At 37.6% G+C, this 17,708-nt stretch overlaps 2 long non-coding RNA genes across 5 annotated transcripts; one reads left to right on the forward strand and one right to left on the reverse strand.

Moving 5' to 3' along the window:
- Window positions 1–7,713: 7,713 nt before the first annotated feature.
- On the reverse strand, window positions 7,714–11,365 carry LOC107788414 (uncharacterized). 4 transcript variants are annotated; one of them, XR_012704032.1, is made up of 4 exons: window positions 10,684–11,365; window positions 10,267–10,348; window positions 9,745–9,777; window positions 7,714–7,863 (listed from the first exon to the last, which is right to left on the reverse strand). It is a non-coding gene; the product is annotated as an uncharacterized LOC107788414 (long non-coding RNA). The 4 variants fall into 4 exon arrangements; XR_012704030.1 differs by lacking the exon at window positions 10,684–11,365 and adding an exon at window positions 10,464–10,676; XR_012704031.1 differs by lacking the exon at window positions 9,745–9,777 and having other exon boundaries at window positions 10,684–11,350.
- A 1,170-nt stretch (window positions 11,366–12,535) lies between these two features.
- Window positions 12,536–16,085, forward strand: LOC142174130 (uncharacterized). The gene is made up of 3 exons (XR_012703460.1): window positions 12,536–13,159; window positions 14,673–14,740; window positions 15,744–16,085. It is a non-coding gene; the product is annotated as an uncharacterized LOC142174130 (long non-coding RNA).
- The last annotated feature ends 1,623 nt before the right edge of the window (window positions 16,086–17,708 follow it).

Below are 17,708 nucleotides of genomic sequence, written 5' to 3' on the forward strand. Positions count from 1 at the left end.
CTAGCTCAAAAATATGCACGCAAGGCGCAAAATGTAACATGAGTACAACCGACCCCATGTACTCAGAAAGTATATTATCTAACCTCGTTGAAGTAGTGACGAGGAGTTTTAGTTTAAAATAGATGCTCACTGTTATAACTTGTGCAGTAGACTAATAGTATAAACAGTTATAGAACATAACAAATAAGGGTACCATAAACAACTATATGAGGCATTAAACGGTTACTAGGAGAAATCACAGTAGTAAATTCATAATTTTCCTGGTGTGAGAAGTATATTCAAGATATCGAATCAAATGGCACGGTAACAACCTTCGTGTTTTTATCTCTTCCTCACCATACATATATAAATATGTGTCAAATCAATTAGCACGACATCACCCTTCGTACTTTTATCTCATCCTTGCTAATTGTGCATATAGCAGTACTAACCAGGTAGAATAATTTCCAATAATAATGTCTACAAAATAGAGGGTATTCAGATAGTAACAAATAACAAGTCGAAAACATATAGGAAATAGAAATAGACGAGATAGAGGGCACAAAAGTAATGACAACAAATATGGTAGAAGAACATAAATTTCACTAACTAACATGGTAGATGGCCTAGATGTAAATTAAACAAAACAAGAAGGAAAAGCATCATCTTTATAAGCTAACAAATAGAGGCATGAATGACTAACATGGTAGAAGACCTGTACTCAAGTGCAACAAAATAGATACGATATGGATGCAAATAAAGTAGGCATGATATTTGAAAGTTAAGCAAGTAGAAAGCATAGGCAACACAACAACAATTGATATAGAGAACAAAGACAGGATAATAACGACAAGTCATACAGGAAACATAGGTACGACAATGACAGCTCAAGGTAAAGGCATGAATGTATACACGAGGGAAAAGATATCACAACATAATGCATGTTCCTCGTCCTCGCCTGCATGAAAACACCCTTCGTGCCATGAACTCGTGATAACATAAAATCATGATAGTATAAATGCAATGGCACAGCATCACCCTTCGTGCTTTTACTCTTAAATGAAATGGCACGGCATCAACCTTCGTGCTTTATACTCACATGACATGGTGAGACATCACCCTTCGTACTTTACACTCAAATAAAATAGCACGGCATCACACTTCGTATATATATATATATATATATATATATATATATATATATATATATATATATATATATATATATATATATATATATATATATATATATATATATATATATATATATATATATATATATATATATATATATATATATATATATATATATATATATATATATATATATATATATATATATATATATATATATATATATATATATATATATATATATATATAGCATCACCCTTCGTACTTTACACTCTTCCTTACCAAGCACATGTATGTCAATGACAAGTAAGGTAGGAAGCATAAATGACATCAAGGAGAATGGTTAAACAAATGATCCAAATGGATCTCAATCACAACCTTCAAACCGACAATAATTCAACAACCCTCCGGAACCTTATTTTTAAAGTATTTCAAAAATTCTCAAAATGATCTACAACTCAAGTATAGAATCTAATATCTCAAGAATAACGGTCATAGCAATGTATTAGTGATTAAGAATAATGATGACCATGTTAGACACATCAATGTTTCTCAACATTCCGTCAAATTTTAATCATGTTATAGTAAACTAAATCTTGATTTCTAATACTTAATTCCATATTCTTAGTATCAAGAAGTCAAATAAGACATGAAGAAAGAAGGTCACGTAATGATACAAGGCACAATTTTTAGCATAATCTACCCTGAGCATGATTAACCCTGGCACATGCATATATACTCGTCACCTCATATATGTATCACCCCCGCATGTAGCAAAAAATGCCAAATAGTAGGAAAAATTCTCTCAACAAAGTTATGCAAGACACTTACCTCAATTCGGCTAACTAAATACTTAATTTAGCTTCTTCCTTTACAAATTCACCTCCGCCCGGCTAATCTAGCCAAAGACGACTTAAATACATCACGCTATGCAAGAGAAAGTAATTTCAGTTAATAAAGCTATGACCTTTATATAATTTCCAAACAGTCAACAAAAGTTAACCCGGGGCTCGCCCGATCCAAATCCGGGTCAAAAGGTAGGTCTGGATTACCCAAAACCTCACGAATTCATATACGTATTTTGTTTCCAAATTCGAGTCCTCTTCGACTCTCAAATCCCAATTTTTTGTTCAAAACTTTGAAAAAATCCCAATTTTTTTCCCTAGATTCTCATGAAGTAGATGTTAAATCTTATGTATAATCACGAAATATAATTGAAAGTTGATTAAAATTACTTACCCGATAGTTTGGTATAAAAATCCTCCAACAAAATTGCCATCCATCTAGGGTTCAAAATATAAAAAAATGAAGCTAAGTCTCGGAATTGCCCAGCTATATGCAGGCTGTAGATGTCGCATTTGCGACATGGGATTCGCAAATGCGAACCCCACATACGCGAAGCTTGAAATTTTTTGTTGCCTTCGCAAATGCGAATACTGGTCTTTCACAAAAGTGACCAGTTGGTCTAAAAAGTGAACCTACCCAGCTCAGGCCTTTATAACAAATGCGATATAGAGTTCGCAAATGCGAACTCAACAGGCTTCGCAAAAGCGACATTTTTACGCAAGTACGATTCCCTTCCCCAGTAGCCCAGGTTCGCAAATGCAAGGTAGACTTCGCAGATGCGACAAAAACATTGCAAATGTGGTGAAACCAGTACCAAAACTCTCAAACATCATATAAAATCATCCCGAAACCAATCCGAAACTCACCCGAACCCCCGAAGCTCCAAACCAAACACCCACACCAGTCCAAAAATACAACACAAACTTGCTTGCATGATATCAAAACATCAAAATAACGTCTAAAAGCACGAATCGGATGACCAAAACGCATGAAGATCATAATAAACTTCAAGAACTTCTAGAACCATAACCAAGCGTTCGAACCATATCAAATCAACTCCGAATGACTCTAAATTTTGCAGGCAAGTTTCATATGACGAAACAGACCTATCCCAAGTTCTGAAACCAAAGTCCGAACCCAATAGCCTTAAAGTCACTTATGCTCAAATTCAGGGGCGGATTTAGGGGGGCGCAAAGGGGTTCACCCGAACCCCCTTCGCCGAAAAAATACACTGTATATATAAGGCAAAATCTAATTTTTACCTCTATATAGTAAGTTTTGAACCCCCTTAACACAATCCAAAAGTGTAGTTTAGTGGTCAAGGGGGTTCAAAATCTACATAAGGTCATGAGTTCAATTCCCACTAGATACAGAATTTTTTTTTGAACCTCTTTCGTGGAGATCCTGCCTCCGCCACTGGTCAAATTTATGGATTTTCTAAACCTACAAGTTTCCAACTTTTGCCAATTAGTGTCGAATCCTTCTAGAAATATCCAAATGTAAATCTGGGCATACACCCTAGTCCAAAACCACCATCTGGACATGACGGAACCATCAAAACTCCAATTCAAGGTCAAATGCAAAAAAGTCAAACTTGGTCAACTCTTCCAACGTAAAGCTTCAATCCTGAAGTTCATTCTTGCAAATCGATTCTGAATAACTTGAAAATCAAAACCTACGATTTACACAAGTCATAATACATCATGCAAAGATACTCGTGCCCTCAAACTACCGAGCGAAGTGCAATTGCTTAAAACAACCAGTCGGGTCATTACATCCTCCCCCATTTAAACATCTGTTCATCCTCGAACGTGCCTGGAGTCATTCCAAAGCTATCAAATCAAGGTGTAACTTACCATGCATATACTCGGGGTGATCCCACATCACCCCACTCCATATTAGCCTGCCAACACAACATAACTAGAGATCCTTACTTCAACCATAGCCCGCATCTACATAATGTATACGTCTGAACAAGCTGCATTAAGTCATAATCATAACCCAAGACGTAATCACATGATATATCCACTCACTGAGATACTCACAGCAGTAACTGTTGACCATCATGTCTACCCAAAAACAAATTCGGTACCGGTAGTAAACCTCATATCGATCAGAACCTTGTTCAACCCCTTCATACACTGTCGATGATGAAAGAAACACACAGAACCTCTTAACCACTCATTTGATCAACAAGCCAAGAAGATTACTCGCCCGACCAGGGCCATTCCAAATCCTCAGCAGAAATATAGTACCATCCTTCCAAACATTCCTTATCCTAATACGATAGTGCAAATCTCGGGTCTAGAAACCTCATCTCCGCCAATAGAAGCAGCCCAACTGACAAGTCTCAACAAAAATCACATGGAGCCCCACACAATGCGGTTTCGTACATCAAACAAGTAATAATTTATCTATGACAGATAATAGTAAGAAAGTTAAATAAGAAGGCTACTAAGCAAGTTAAGCAGGCAGGGTAATTTTTACATGTTCCTATGAACTATTTTCAACAAGGTGGAAGCAAAATACATGAAATAAGCATAAGTAGTTACATTTCATCACAGTACCGTTGCAGCGCACAACTCGATCCCATCATATCAACCACTTTTAATACTTGGGCTCACCGATCACATGTGCGTCAACATCAAGCATGATAAAGTGTACAAAATATAGTTGTGGGAAGAAGATTAGGCAGAATAATACTAAGAATGATAAGCACAACTATGGTGCAATAAGGAAGTCAACATCACGAAGGCCATCTCATCCATAATACCATAAGGCCCATACCAAATTACAATATGTGTGCGAAAAATCATGTAACCCTCACAACCTATTATAACATAAGAGAGAAACACATAACATATACCAAGGCGTGAATAACATCGCCCGATGATATGCTCGTGGTAATAGCTACGCATGAGCAAGCAAATCTGATCTGATACAGAATACACATTCTAATTAGGCTCACAAATACTCCCCAAACCAAATCCCGATCATTCCCAAACAGTTAAATAACCTTCCAAAAGTCCATGGAAACCTTTCCATAACACACACCATCAATCACTCAATACGCAACATTTCTTCACAATTCACAATCAAGGAATAGTCTGCCAACAAGCAAATATAGTCTCCGAACCTCACGTATACCAGAATTTCCACATCTATGTCAACTCCGCCACTCAACTGGCTGATACGTCACTCATACTCCATCATCTTACAAAAAAGTACCCACAAGTCAAAACACAATGCACCTGCCAACAGGCGAACTCCCCTTCGGCGAAAACAAATAGTGCTTGCATAATCTTAAACATCCGAAATCGTCCGTGTCATCAAGAAGTCATATCTTTCCCTCCAACACTAAACTGCAACCTTGTACATGAAACCTTTAAACCCCACAAGGTGCATCACCTCTAACATGGTAACTCGTGATATACGAAAATTCCATAATCAACTCTGTACCCTGAGCAAATTGAACATCTCATCAACTGCAAACCTTGCATTTAATTCAATCTAGGAGAATATCACCGCACGTAATATAGCTCCTATACCTGTAGCAAACACCCACTCTGGCCGTTGCCATAACCATGATGAATTTTTCGGAACTCAATAACACATGATCGAGTCATCAGGATTGATCGCCTCTAACTGAACCGAATCACCTAGACTGCCAACTCGGGAATAACTCAATCCAATATGATTGCCCGAAGGAACCTCCTAGGAACCCGAATCCATTTCTTGCACCTTTCCAACATTGCCATGTAGAATCTTTCTTGACAAAGAAATACTATAGATGCGATCACCATTCGCTATCAATCTCAACCCTTCCTGTACACAAATTCAGAAGTCCTTAAATGCAATATTAGACCCGGAGCTCGTCAAAACCTTCTCTATAACCCCTTACCTTACTCTGATCTTAAATGCACAACTAATACGCATCGAACAACTCGCGTTTCACCAGCACATGACTATTTAAAGAAACAACCAAGCAATCCTTCAGCCCGAAAATTGATACAACGCATGATCCTACAAACCGATCGTCATTAGTAGACTCCCCCACTTAGCCTGAAGCCATAGAACACATCGTTAGTAATCCAAGGTACCACATCTTCATAGCATGCCTCGATCCCGCACGGCTATTTAGTTGAATACTTCAAAAACACATGCAATACTGGTCATAGAACACTCCGAAGGCTTTGCCAAATGCTTACCCATCCGTGCAATAGTCAAACAACTTCCCCAAATGCTTTGAAATGATAATATATGCACTCCATAGAATGGAAACCTCGTACAAAACATACGACCAGACTCATCACGCAGGGGATGACCTACTGGTTGTACTCAAATCGACACCTTATCATGAACCCACCTTAATCACAACAACTAGGCCACCAGCCAGTCTTCCTAAGTCTATGTTTACCAACCAGATATAATAACCCGCCTCGTACCACAAATGAACGACTGGAAGATTTAATGTTGTATCTGCTCCTGAGACTAGGCAACACATCATGATGATAATCAAGCATCCATATCCCTTCGCAATCCATCCACATCATCACAGATCATTAGCACATAACAAATACTGAGTGCGCTACATCACATATGAACAAATGGGAAGAATCAAAATCATAGGTTTCAAGCTGAAACAAGGCCGCACGATGAGAAAAGAAGAAAGGGAAAATTTTCCTAAATGCCCTGTAGCCTCCTGAAAATAGGTATAGACGTCATCATACCTATCCGTAAGACTCTACTAGACATTTTCTTGTAACTCACAGAACCTACGAACCTAGGGCTCTGATAACAACTTGTCATGACCCAAACTTCACTAGTTGTGATGGAACCTAACTCAACCCGCTAGATAAGCCAACTGTTGTTGGCTATTGGTGTTGGACTCCGACCTTTGTTCCAGCTCATCAGTACTTTCAACCTAAGTTTAGGTTTGTTACTTATTAAGTACATGGGATCGGTTGTACTCATAATACACTTCAGCACCTTGCATGCAGATGTTGGCTGCTGATGTTGCTGTGATTGACGAGAGCTAGAATTGAAGACGTACCTGCATTCCGGTTGTAGCTGCCTCTTATTCATGGTACACTACAACATTTTAGGCCTTTAACCACACTCAAAAAGTGTGGCCTAAGCTTTAGAAAGTGTGGCATTTGATCAAAAGCCATACTTTTTGACCTAAGACAACGCTTTTCAGGGGGTGGCCTAAGTAAGCGCAACCTTTGTCCTAAGGAAACGCTTTTCATGAGGCAAAGGCCACGCCTTACAATAGCCACGCTTTTTATGTCCTATAGCTACACTTTTGAAGCGTGCTCATTGTCAACTTATAAGCAACCCTTTCCGAGCGTTGCTCCAATAGCAACGTTTGTAAAACGTGGTCTTTAATACTAATACCCTCCTGCCACACTTTTGAAGCGTAGCATTGTTATACATATTTTAACCTTTATGCAATTATCAATTTTATGTTTCAAGATTATATTTTTTTCATATATGCTATAATCACATTTATTTCATAAATATGAACTTCAATATGCTGATCTCAAACACTACATTAACTATTAAATAACAAATTTTGTTTCAAATGAATATACTTGCAATGAACTTTGAAGAAGGAATATGTCATATACAACATCAAATAATAAAACCAATTGTTTCAAGGTGTCTGCCAGCCATTAACCTTATATATATATATTCATATTATATCATAAATATCATAATGGTCCAATTGTGATCCGGCCCTTCTCCGGGTCCAATTGTGATCCGGCCCTTCTCCGGACTCTGTGCATAGCGGGAGCGTAGTGCACCGAGCTGCCCATAATTGTCCAAAACTCTTCGTTATTAGCTTCTGATAAATCAATTTGTTCTAGTCCCACCATTTTCAATTCCATCTCCAGAATTTTCCTACAAATTTAAAATCAAATTAAAAGCTAGATAGAAACCAATATTATACAAGTGCAAACTCAAATGAGCATATTTTCACCAATCAAAAGCACAACACTATTAACAATGAAAAAGTAGTACTTTCGGGGCAGAAGACAGTGGATGAGCGGACAAATAGAAATCAGTAGCCATTTGACATTCAGAGTAATTTCTTATATGTTTTAGTGAGTAGTGGATATAGACCAGTTCACACCACCACATGCAAATAACTTTATACAATCATGTTTAAGTTGGCCTCATTATTTAGGGGGGCTACAAACTTAACAATGACCTTCTGATAGAATATGTAATAACAAACTATCCAACTTAGCACTTATCTTCACCAATCAGATGCACATTACTTTCAACAGAGAAAATGACATTTGGAAGCTACTTGTACACCATGTCTCTATTAGAAAGCAGTAACTTTTGAATGCATGTACGACCCCTCTGGCATAATACATGATATTTTTATGTTCTTCGTACAAGACAATAATTCGTTTGATTTCACAAATATGTAGGTAAGATGCTTTTCGCTTCGCCTTATGAATGTCCTCAAAGACGAAAACTAAGTAATAAGAAGGCATAAACTTTTAGGTGGTATGAAATATTTTTCTAATTTCTAGGTGGTATGAAGCATAAAACATTCTAATAAAGTTGAACATATGTTATAATGGAGTACTGATTTTAGAGAAAATAACTAGTGGATAAAATCATAGTTTTGGCTTCAACAGTAGTATATGTTTTACAATTCTACGAGTAAGAAGCTTGAAAAATAAAGCAATTGTATAATTGGATAGAAAAATTACCAGATATTGCTTAAGTAACCTTATATGACAAAAATATAATCTTATACAAGTGCCAATGTATGTCTCTTTTCGTGTAGTTATGAACCAGCAACCTAAATACCAAGGGAAAGTCCAAATCACATCACACTAAAAGTCACAAGTAAACTTCCTAAATGCATTAATGAATAACCATAAGTCAGATGAATACCTAGTATATGGGAAAGATTTCAGTATGCTAAATATGGATGATGAATCCAAAATCAAAAAGAATTAACTAACTTTGTATGGGTTATAATATTAACAATATTTAATATATAATATTTTTTTTGTAGTATAAAAATACTTGGCAAAGTCCAAAAATCTTTATGTTCCTTATGGAACACATTAGTCTTACTTTCATTCAAGGTATCTTGAAACAGAAAGTTTCAACAAACTCAATCTTTGCACAAAAATTTATAAATATCAAACCCGCAATTTATATATCAACTGGCTAGATCGGCATCCAATTAGATTGATCATAAATTATATACTAGTAGTTATTTTAATGAAGTAATAGCCATTACTTATTTTTTGCCAATATTTACACGTCCAATAGGAGATATTTTGCAAGCATGAACTAAGTAGAATTTGCAATAGGCAGTGAATCTGCAAATATCTATTTTATCAATAGATTGGCAAAATGCAGGTAAATAATGAAATACCTACATAATAAACCTAATAACAGAATTTAGATTATGTTAGTAACATTCTCAAGCATGGAGAAACAAAAGGAACGTAACCATATAAGTTAGATTCCTACCGTAAGGTTAATAGTCAGATCAAAGATTTTAAGTGTTGCACAATAGAAATATTAGCAACTTGATTCACAAAGTATAATATTAACACTCCTCTTGATAAAAATGGATGTCAATTCACTTTTTTGGATAGATACAATATGGAGTTTCATGGAACATTCCAGTACAAAAAACAATGTAGATGATAGCAACTATAAGGTAATATCACAAAACCACATAAATAATACCTATCTAACTCTCACCATGACAAAACAAGCACTTGCTGATAAATCAATGCATACCTGATTTTTCACATAACGATACCATATTTATACCTATCAAAAAATAATATTATATTCATATTAATCCAATATAAAACCTTTTAGTAATGAGCAAGTATATATCCAAAGGAAAGGAAAAGGATAAAACACAAGCACAAACTGATCATGTCACATTTTTTTAAAGAAAGAAGCTTTGCGCTGAAACCAAAGAATTCTCAGTAATAATGCACACAAATTCAATCAAGAGGAAAGTTGGAAGGAGCATCGACTTCATCAAAAGGAAAGCAATCAAGATCGCATATGCCATGTAGCTTTTAATAGCAGATGTGATGTTTAGTTAAGCTAAAGAAGTCTCATGAGATTATGAAAAGAACATTATAGAGATATTTTTTGGCTATTGCGGAAGCCACAAATGCACATCCTATGTTAGATTACTTTTTTAAAAAATTCTTACCACCCCATCCCATCTCCCTTAAATCTACAACCATCCAATAATACACACAAGCGAATTGAAGTTTCTTTTGTACAAAATCAAACTCTCACCTATCTCCCTCTAGAGAGGAATTTTCAAGTCTTTCACCTCTGTCATTGATAGTCATATCTACTTATCTCGCCCCTGCATAAACTGTCAAAAATTGAACACACTTCAATATTAGGACATGGGTTAGTTTATAAGGCGTACAAGAAATTGAACGCAAACTAATTTCTTTCGTAATATGACAAAAAATTATGATAGAAACCTGAAAATATTAGGGGAAAATAAGCACGAGAAGCCCTTAAACAATCATTCAAGTGCAACAAGGTTTTTTTATTTCGCAACTTCAAGTCCTTTAAGATTTAGAGTGCAACACTAAAAATCCGTACCAAAATTATATTTAGTTCTAAGAAAAGAAATTAAGCACAAAAAAGTAATAGTAAAGAGAGATTAATCAAAGTGGGTTTGACAAAATCAGCACATACAAGTATGAAAGCAGAGTTATCGATTTTCGTAAAGGAACAAAAGGTGCAGACAAATCGATGACGGCACTTGACTGGGTGTTGCAGAGGAAGTGTCGCCGAAGGTGCCAACACAAGTTGAGTCAGTGCATGCAATACCATCTCAATTAGTTTCATTGCCGAAACTCCATCTTTTGTACTGAATAGACTTGGTCGTTGTAAGCGGGTGGAGGAGTCGGGGTACGCGGAAAGGGATTGGAAAATTTCAAAGGAGAAATATTTTAGAGGTCTCTTCAGAACTAGGGGGGATATTTCACATAAGAGAAATAATGGGGGAAAATATTTGGGGGAATTTTATTGGAAGTTTTTCAATTCACTTATAAAGAGCGACTTTTAGCATGAATAAACAGAACCCTTTAAAAGCGTTGCTATATTTGTGAGTAAGTGTTGTCAAATATTTTATAATTTGACAACACTTAAAAAGCGTAGTTAAAAAGAACGCTTTATAAGCGTTGCCTAAATTGTGTGGCCTAAAACTCTCAACAAAGGCCACCCTTAGAAGGGTGCCCACAAATACTTTTGGCAACGCTTTTTAAGCGTTGTTTAAAATTAGTGTGGTCTTAGGCCAAATTTGTTGTAGTGGTAGCCTTAGATTTATAATAATACGTTTATGTACATTTTGAACAGATGATGTATTTATTTCATACCAGTTTTGTACATTGTAATCTTAAAAGCTCATGATTTGTACTTCTAGTCCTTAGAAAATGTATAAGATTAAGATATTTTATTTAATTATTTGTTTTATTAAACTTTAGTGAATTGGTTAGTTATTGATTGGCTTACCTAGTGGGTTGGGTTAGGTTCCATCACGACTAGTCGGATTTTGGGTTGTGATAGTTGACTTTGTGGTTATCGGGCTCGGATTTTGATTCTGAGAGTTAAGAGTAGGACTGTTGCGTCTTTTATGACTTGTGAGAAAAATTTGAGATTAATCAGACTTGATTTGATAGGTTTCGACATCGATTATAGAAGTTGAAATTCCTTAGTTTTCATTAGGCTTGAATTGGAGTGCGATTCATATTTTTGATGTGATTTGAGGACTCGACTAAGTTTGTATCATATTTTAGGACTTGTTGGTATATTAGGTTGAGGTCCTGGGGGCCTCGGGTGGAGTTCAGATGGTTAACGGATCAAGTTTGAAATTTGATAGATTGTTATAGTGCACCAAGTCTGGTGCGATCGCACCTGCGGAGATTTGATCACAGGTGCGAGCAAGGGATCAGAGAAGCGGCATGGAAAGGGGTGTGCAGTCGTTGCAGGTACGAGAAAGTTTCGCATATGCGAACTCACACTTGCACATGTGGGATCGCAGAAGCGAAGGCAGAGACCTTCAGGTACAACTGCAGAAGCGGAGGAAGTGTTCACACCTGCGAGACTGCAGATGCAGTTAAGTGTGTCCTGTAGACATGTAATTTTTGATCCTCCCCAAGATTTTACATATTTTAGCATTTAAATATTTAATTTAGGTCTAATATCGCTACTTTAACTAATTTTGACTCTTTTGCTTTATTTTATCAAAAAAATAAAAATTACAAAAATATTTTCTTTTATTTAGCTAATCAATATTTTATCTAGTTATTTTTAGTTTATCTACCTCTCATAATATTTGAAAATACAAAAAATAGTTTCACTTTTAATGCCTAATTTTATTTTAGTAGTGTGTTTTAATTAATTAAGAGTAAGTTTTATATTTTTAATTAGTCTTCTTAGCCCAAAATTAAGATCGAACAAGACATGGACCCAACCCAATTTCAATTTTAAAGCCCAAAAAACCCATTAGACCCATGATTTTTTTTTTTCAACCCTAAAAATCCATAAGCTTGATATAACTCCTAAAAAACCTTCAGCATAAAGAGACCTAACCAGCCATTTCCCTGATTTTTGGAAGACCTAACAAAAAACCTAACGAAAAAGAAGAAGCTCCCAGCAGCGCCGCAGACACCCCTCCATCTTCAACCCTTTTGGCGGAACCCTAAGACCTAAGCAGCGAGACCAACAACGAACGACCCTTTTCTTCTTCTCCTAGACAAAAAACAAAACCAACGACCCCTAAGCTTCAACCTAACGTTACCCTCACCAAAACAACACCCTTGAGCACCTGTATTCTTCACACACACGCACACACGGACGTAGAACGGGGAGGACGACTGAAAACGAACAGCAACAGAGTGAGAGGGGACGACGACGATTTTCAATCCAGAAACCAGAAGTAAAGAGAGATCCAATCCGTTCTGAAGAAGCTGCATCGGTACCATCCCGTCACTACAAAACCCACTGAAAAAAATGGAACTCATATACCCGAATGTAACAGCTTGATTGAAGATGAGATCCGTTCGAAGCTCCGTTTCCGGTTCAAGGTTCAGGTCTTTAGTTTGTTATTGAATTGTTGCATTGAAGATTTTCTGTCGTTATACACGTTGAGGAATATGCAGCAATAAAGGTCCATCTCCTTTCCTTATCTGTTGTTCCTTTGATCTCATATATATGTGATGCCTTATTTTTGCATGATTTAGTAAATACTTTGATGTTTGACTGTTGATTGAATGAACTTTATCTTAGTAATCATGTTGAGTCTAGTTGTCTAAATTGAATGAATGGTCTGTCACTATTTGAGCAAGTTTTGTTGTTTCTTAATTGTGTTGCATTTGTCTTTACTTGGAACTCACGAATTTGGAAATTAAATATTGAGAACTGAATGTGAAATAAACTACTTACGAACTAGCTTGCGCAGAAATTTTAATTTTGGCTTGCCATATGTGCTGAAATTTTAATTTTAATTTGTGCTGAACTTAAAAAAGGAATAGGACTAAGGGTTACATGTAAATTTTGGCCTGCCATATGTTTTGAGATTGAGTTTGATATAATTTTGTCGTTCTTTATTCTTACTCTCGTTAATTGGACCGCTACCAGCATGCTAGGCCATCATCACGTGGGTAGGCCAACTTTTAGGTGCGTAAATGAGTTCATCGTGGTCATGGGTACAGTTCCCGTGGCATGGTCGCGATACGTAAATCTCAATTCGACAGTGCATTTCATGTGACCCTATTGAATAATATTAAAATAAACATGTCGTAAATCGCGGGTGCATTTCATGTAGCGCGGTTTGTACCATGTACCAAAATGGCAAGTGTACGACGTCGTGACTTGTTCCAGAAATAATCCTATAAATGTTAAAAGCGGTAAAAAGGAATAAAAATGCACAATATGTATAAAATATGTACTTAATCAGATAATTAGGCCAATAATAATAGTTGAGCGACCGTGCTAAAACTACGGAACCCGGGAATGCCTAACACCTTCTTCCGGGTTAACAGAATTCCTTACCCAGATTTTTGTATTTTGCGGACTGTAAAACAGAGTCAATCTTTCCTCGATTCGTGATTTTAAACCGGTGACTTGGAACACTCTAAATTATCTCAAGTGACGACTCTGAATTTGAATAAATAATCCCGTTTCGATTATTGTCACTTTAATTGGTAAAAGTCCCTTATACCCTTTCGGGGTAGAAAAAGGAGGTGTGACAGGTCATCGGTACGAAAGCACTGGTAGTGTTAAATCTGAAGGGTTTTGTGATTTTTCTCATTTGGACTTTGCAAACTCGGACTAAGGTGATTTTTGAGAGGGATTTCGAAGGGTTTCTTGAGATAAATCACTTGTGATCATTTTTATTCAATAATCTTGTTTTCACATTGAATTTCCTACCTAGTTTGTGTATTTTTGAGGTGGAATTTTTGAAGGGGATTTGAGTGACGATTTGGTGTCGGAATTTGGCAAATTGGTATGGTTGGACTCGTGTTGGCTTCCAAATTTTGTGACTTTTATCAGATTTCAAGACATGGGCCCAAGGGTTGACTTTTGAGTTGACTTTTTAACTTTTGATTAAGAACTTAGTATTTTCTTATGGAATTGATTCCTTTAGCCCGTGTTGATTGTATGGAATTATTTGTGGCTAGATTCGAGGCATTTGGAGGCTGATTCGCGAGGCAAGGGTTTATTGGAGTAGAGATTTGCAAGGTTTGAGGTAAGTAACACTTCTAAACTTCGTTCTGAGGGTATGAAACCCCGAATTACGTGTTATATTATTAATGTTGAGGTGACACACATGCTAGTGGCGGGCGTGTGTGCGTGCACCATATGAATTGTGATCTGGTCGATTCCATGGAACTGTATAGTTGAATAATCTTGTCGTTATCCATATTCCCACCTATGTGTTAGACAAATTGAGTTGCCAGTCATGTTAGAAGTCATGCTTAGGCTACGCGTTGGTATTGTTGAGACCCACTGAGGTCATGTTACATGTTGAATTATTTGCTTAATTTGCAATTTTGTACTTAGTCACATCTATTATTGCATATTATATCTCAGTCTCTGTTGTCCTTTATTGCATCATATCATCATTATTTGGGTTGATTATCCTAATTCTTGTGAGCCCGACATACTACAGAGATTGATGACTGAGTGAGGCCTGATTGTGAGGTAATTTATGGGATCGAGCTGCATATTGCAGCAAGTTTTATTGATTCATGGCATGATTGGCTTATTCTAGTGCTTGGGCTGGATTTGCCCCTCCAAAAATCTGCACACCCACAGTGAGCGCAGGTACCTATTGAGCGAGTGCGCGAGTGCTGAGTGATTGGGAGGATTGAGTAACTTTGAGGATGGAGGGACTGTAAAGAATAAGTGATTGTGAGGGAGGAGTGACTGTGAGGATGAAGTGAGAGTAAGGATGGAGTGAATGATACTTTGAGAGTATGCATGTGATTTCATTATTGTTTTGTAATTTAGTTGGCATATATAACTGACAAGTAGATACCAAGATGTACCATATCTTGTTTCAATTAAACTTGACATGATTTACCTATTTGGGCTTTAACTGTTAAATTGAAAGCATGTCTACATTTTTGTACTGTAATTCTATAATTGAACTGTACATATGAAGCTCGTCACTACTTTCAGCCTAATAGTTAGACTTGTTATTTACTGAGTTGGTTGTACTCACGCTACACCCTGCACTTCATGTGCAGATCCAGGTATTTCTAGACATGGTGGTTGTTGATTCTTAGAGTTTATCGTCATTTGGAGATTATCAAGGTAGCTGCCCTGGGGTCCGGAGACCTTGACTCTCCTCCCCTATCCCTTAGTTTTACTTATTCAGTTTCAATTTCTTAGACAATGTTTTAGATTTGTATTGTGTAGATTCTGATGTACTCAGTGACACCCTGGCTTTGGGAAACTTATGTATCGAGTTGTGACATTTTTTATTCGGTTTTTATGAGATCTTTTACTTATTTAAGACATGTTTTAGTATATTTTAAATTTGAAAGTGTTGGAAGTGTCTGAGTTGGCGGCTTTCCTAGTAACATGATAGGCACCATCACGACAGGTTGAGTTTTAGGCCGTCATAAGTTGGTATCAAAATATAGGTTACATAAGTCTCACGAGTCATGAGTAGGTTTAGTAGAGTCTTGCGGATCAGTACAGAGATGTTTGTACTTATCTTCGAGAGGCCACCGAACCCTTAGGAAAACTTCACATTCTTGTATTCTTGTCGTGTGAATTTGTTGATTCCGAGAACTAAATTTTTGTTATTTTATTCTCTCAAAGATGGTGAGAACACGTGCTACCGAATCGGACAGACATCCACCAATACCACCGGCTAGGGCCACGAGAGGTCGGGCCGTTGTAGGGGCTTAGGTGCAACTCATGCAGTAGCTAGAGTAGCACCAACAGATCCTCCAGTTGCTCCAGCTTAGGAGCATGTTCCAGATATGGTCGAGCCAGTGGGGCCAAACCAGGCACCAGCTATGCCCATTGTGATTCCAGACCTTCAGGAGGCTTTGGCTCAGATATTGGCTATGTGCACTAGACTTGCTTAGGCAGTTTCTATTCAAACTGTGCCAGCCACTTCTCTGGCCGGGGGAGGTACTTAGACTCACACCACCCGCACTCCAGAGCAAGTGATGGAGGGACTTCAGACACCATGGGTATTACCAGCCTAACCGGTTGTAGTTGCTCAAGCCCAGGTGGGTCCTATTATGAATGATGAAAAGTAGAAGGGGATAAAGATATTTGGGAGGCTTAGGCCTCTATCATTTAGTGGGGCAAAGTCAGAGGATTGCCAGGACTTCTTGGATAGGTGCCAGCAGATTCTTCGTTCGACGGGTATTCTGGAGACTAGTGGAGTCTCCTTTACTATATAACAGCTATTAGGGGCTGCCTTCAGATGGTGGGAGGCCTATAAGAGGCGCATGCCAGTCAATGTAGCACCACTTTCATAACATGAGTTCTCCGTTCTCTTCTTGGAGAAGTTTATGCCACGAACTCGCAGAGAGGAGCTGCGCAGACAGTTCGAGCAGGTAGTCAGGAGGGCATGTCTGTCACCCAGTATGAGATGCAATTTTAAGAGTTAGCTCATCACACAGTTTGGTTGGTTCCCATTGAGAGGGAGAGGATATGGGATTCATTGATGTCCCCTACTATCAGTTACGTTTTGTTATGACTCGGGAGAGTGTATCAGGTGCTACGTTCGATGAGGTGGTTGATATTGGTCGGCAACTAAAGATGGTTCGTATTCAGGAGCGTGAGAATAGGGAGGCCAAGAGGCCTCTTGGTTTGAGTTGTTTAAGTGGTGTTCCTTCTGGGCAGTCCTACCACAACAAGGGTCGTCCTTATAGGCCCGCTCAGATGGCTCATCCAGTTCATCATGGTGCACCATCTAGCCTTGGTTCATATAGTGTCCATTCGAGTCAGTCATCTCTCAATGCTCTCCTAGCTCAGAGTTTATCCAATGCTCCATCGGTTCCGCGTTCATCTGTGTCAGTTCCTTCTAGCAGTTACTCTAGTACTCCAGGCCTGATTCAGCCCCCACCACCACAATCGAAAAGTTGCTTTGAGTACGGGGACCTTAGGCATATGTGGTGATAGTGTCCCTGTCGCTCGAGAGGTCAAGTTCATTAGAGGAGTCAGACTGCGACTTTCGCACTAGTTAC

Source organism: Nicotiana tabacum, chromosome 20, assembly GCF_000715075.1.
Source record: "Nicotiana tabacum cultivar K326 chromosome 20, ASM71507v2, whole genome shotgun sequence".
Lineage (NCBI taxonomy): Eukaryota > Viridiplantae > Streptophyta > Magnoliopsida > Solanales > Solanaceae > Nicotiana > Nicotiana tabacum.